We start from the raw sequence: 3,939 nt of genomic DNA on the forward strand, positions 1-3,939 counted from the left end.
AACCACATCTCGCCTGCCTCCCATCCAAACAGTTCCAGAGGGCAGACCCCACTCTCCACCCACCTCAGAGATGGGCGTGTGATCCAAGTCTACCCAACCCCATGCTCTGTTCTCTGGGTGCTCTAATGGCTTCAACGATGAGAGTGTGACCCAAGCTGGGCCAAAGACACTGAAAGCCATGACTTTTCATGGAACCCAAGGGAAAGAGAAATCCTTCCCAGTAGAATGGATGGTGAGTGGGTGTCAGCCTGGAGTTGTGGGGAGGCCCCAGATGCAGTGAGAGAGAGTGTGCCTGGGAATGGGGCCACCCCAGAGCACTTAGCAGGATGGAGGGTTAGAGAGGGTCCAGGTCACACTGTGAAAATGTGAGCCCTTGGGCCTGCCAGGTCCAAACCTCTTACGAGTAATAATTTTTTCCTGACCGTTTAAAAATATTAATTTATTTTACTTCAGTCAGTGTGTCCAGTTCCTTTCAAGCCAAAAAGTCCCAGCTGGCATATCAGAATCTACAATCCCTGAGACTCCCTGTGCACAGTGTCCTCACTGGGCAGGGCACGGCTGGGGAGAGGAAGACTGAGTGGGGTCAGGTCTCAGGGGAGCTCCAGAACACCTCTGTCCCTGTTCCTTCCCTGTCCTGGGAGAGGAAAACCTTGAACAGTGAGCAGAGAACCAGCAGGAGGAAGGGGCCTTGGATGGCTAATTGGTCTGCTTGTTTTTTCCTTATTTTAGGGTCCCTTTTGTTAAGGTGTATTTTTACTAAGAAATCACCCATTTCCTCTAGGTTTCCTGTCTGGTGCAATAAGTTTCTTTTATTTGACTTTAATTTCTTTCTAGTCTTCCACAGAATTGTCACAATTCATGAACAAATATTGATGTGTTATTTTTTTAAATGTTTTTTTATTATATTATGTTAGTCACCATACCGTACGTCCTTGGTTTTTGATGTAAAGTTGGATGATTCATTAGTTGCGTATAACACCCAGTGCACCATGCAATACGTGCCCTCCTTACTACCCATCACCAGCCTATCCCATTCCCCCACCCCCCCTCCCCTCTGAAGCCCTCAGTTTGTTTCTCATAGTCCATAGTCTCTCATGCTTCATTCCCCCTTCTGATTACCCCCCCTTTCTTTTTTTTTTAAGATTTTATTTATTTATTCGACAGAGATACAGACAGCCAGCGAGAGAGGGAACACAAGCAGGGGGAGTGGGAGAGGAAGAAGCAGGCTCATAGCGGAGGAGCCTGATGTGGGGCTCGATCCCACAACACCGGGATCACGCCCTGAGCCGAAGGCAGACGCTTAACCGCTGTGCCACCCAGGCGCCCCTACCCCCCCTTTCTTTATCCCTTTCTTCCCCTGCCGATCTTCCTAGTTCTCATGTTCCATAGATAAGAGAAATCATATGATAACCTCATTTTGTGAAATTGTCTGCATCCATATTAAGCTGAAAATGAGTTTATACTGATGCCTCCAACCTGGTCCACCACCACATGACTATTGTGATCTTCTCCCTTTGCTGATTTGTAACTTCCCACTCCAACAGTGAGAAACCTGGTGTCGGTGTCTCACGGGTGTCTGTCTGTCGTTGGTGTCTCACGGGTGTCTGAGGACAGGGCCGTCAGTCTCCCTCGATGTCTGTCGTCGGTGTCTCCCGGGTGTCTGAGAGCAGGGCTGTCCGTCTCCCTTGACGTCTGTCGGCGGTGTCTCATGGGTGTCCGTCTGTCGTCGGTGTCTCTGGGTGTCCGTCTGTCGTCGGTGTGTCCCGGGTGTCTGAGAGCAGGGCTGTCCGTCTCCTTCGACGTCTGTCGTCGGTGTCTCACGGGTGTCCGTCTGTCGTCGGTGTGTCCCAGGTGTCCGAGGACAGGGCTGTCCATCTGCCTCGACGTCTGTCGTCGGTGTCTCCCGGGTGTCTGAGAGCAGGGCTGTCCATCTCCCTCGATGTCTGTCGTCGGTGTCTCACGGGTGTCCGAGGACAGGGCCGTCAGTCTCCCTTGATGTCTGTCGTCGGTGTCTCCCAGGTGTCCAAGAGCAGGGCTGTCCGTCTCCCTCCACGTCTGTCGGCGGTGTCTCCCAGGTGTCGGAGAGCAGGGCTGTCCGTCTCCCTCGACGTCTGTCGTCGGTGTCTCAGGGGTGTCCGAGGACAGGGCTGTTCCCTGTTCAGTATTTCACGGAGGAGGAGGAGGGAGTTGGGAGGGTTGTTCTGAAGGAAAGTCCACTGGAGAAAAGCATGGGTTTGGGGTGATGGAGGCTTCTCCCTGGCTGAGCTGCAGGGGTGGTGATTTCTGGGAGGAGGTGAAACCCACGTCTTCCCCTTTGGGGCCTGTGACTGATGAGTCTCTGCTGTGGGGCCTGTAACTGACACTGAGTGGTCGGCTCCCCCGCCCAGCGCCCCTTCTGGAGTCCCCAGTCCACTGTACTGAGGTTTCCTTTCATGCATTTTCACAGTTCTAACCATTTTTTGGTGGAGCATTGTGGAAAATTCGAATTCCAGATCCCTCTGCTTCTCCTGCACCCAAGACACAGGGGCCACCGATGTCATCCTCCCACAAGTCTCTTGCTAACCTGTGGCCTCCTACACTGGCGAGTGGCCTCTCTGCGGTGGGTGAACTGGGTCTGGGAGGACGTGGCCTCCATCAGGAAGCTTGATGTGGGCTCTGCTCCTGTGACCTGGTGCTGACCTGGTTGTTTGTAAGAGTACTTGACTCTGGGTTGATTTCAAGGTGCAGTGAACCTGTCACAGAGCACAAATACGCTTTATCTCCACCAGAGCACAAATACGCTTTATCTCCACACTCAGACTCCCCAGCTGTTGTTTCTTTACCACACGGGATACTTCAATGCGTTTTACCCCGAACAGGGACACGCTCCCACGGAACCACCACGTAGCCCTGAACGAGGAAATCACCGCGGTTTCCATATTATAATCCAGACCACAGGTCCACTTGAACTGTCGCCACCTGCCCCACTGTCTGAAATGTCCTGCTCCATTCGGATCCAGTTTTCTTCTTCCGGAACTGCTCCTGAGACTTTCCCATATTTGCACAACCCTGATGGATTTAAGGAGCACAGATGGCTCCAATCTGGGTGGCCTTTTCTGGGTGGCTTATGTCACTGGGGCTGTTTTCAGTGTCCATCCACGTGGTGACACGTATCGGTCCTTCATTTTTTCACTGTGACTAAACATAGTAACATTTACCACTTAAAACTTTTCAGGTTCACAGTTGTCTGGCCTTAGCTGAGTTCACACGGTGGTACATCATTCTCTAGAACTTTTTCTTTCTCCCCGAGGGAGACTGCATGCATGAAACACCAACTCCCCATTCCCCTTTCCTCTCAGCCCTGCAGCCACGTTCAACTTTCTGTCTCTAGACACCTCATACAGGTGGAATCACACAGTATCTACCCTTCTGTGAAAGCCAGCATCCTGTCCTTGTTCCCGATTTCGGAGTAGAGCTGTCAATCTTCAGACTTGAGCATGGTGTTTGCTATAGATTTATTGAAAAAGATTACCCCTTATTCCTGTTTTCATGAGTGTTTATATCAGCAACAGACATTGGATTTTGGTTAGAACCTTTTCAATTAATATGACCACATGTTTTTATTTAAAAATTTATTGCGGAGTATAACATTGCTTGTTTTCAGTATATTGAACAAACTTTGAGATGTTTGTGAAGAGACACTTATGATGTACAATATATTTAAGAGCTCTTGGTTTTGCAATTTTTCTGATCAGGCTTCTTACATCTATTTTAAGACAGGTGTAGGAATGTATTTGCTGATTTTGTGATGATTTCATTGGGGTTGGTATTAGTGGTTAGGATTGGTGTTACGGGTTGTTAGGGTTATGGTTGGGTTAGGGTTAGGGTTAGGGGTCTCCCTGTCCTCTTCCGCACAGAGCCCATTCTCCTCCAGTAACCAGAGTGATCTTTTCGACACAT

The sequence above is a fragment of the Ursus maritimus genome, unplaced genomic scaffold (assembly GCF_017311325.1).
Source record: "Ursus maritimus isolate PB19 unplaced genomic scaffold, ASM1731132v1 scaffold_8, whole genome shotgun sequence".
Taxonomy (NCBI): Eukaryota; Metazoa; Chordata; class Mammalia; order Carnivora; family Ursidae; genus Ursus; species Ursus maritimus.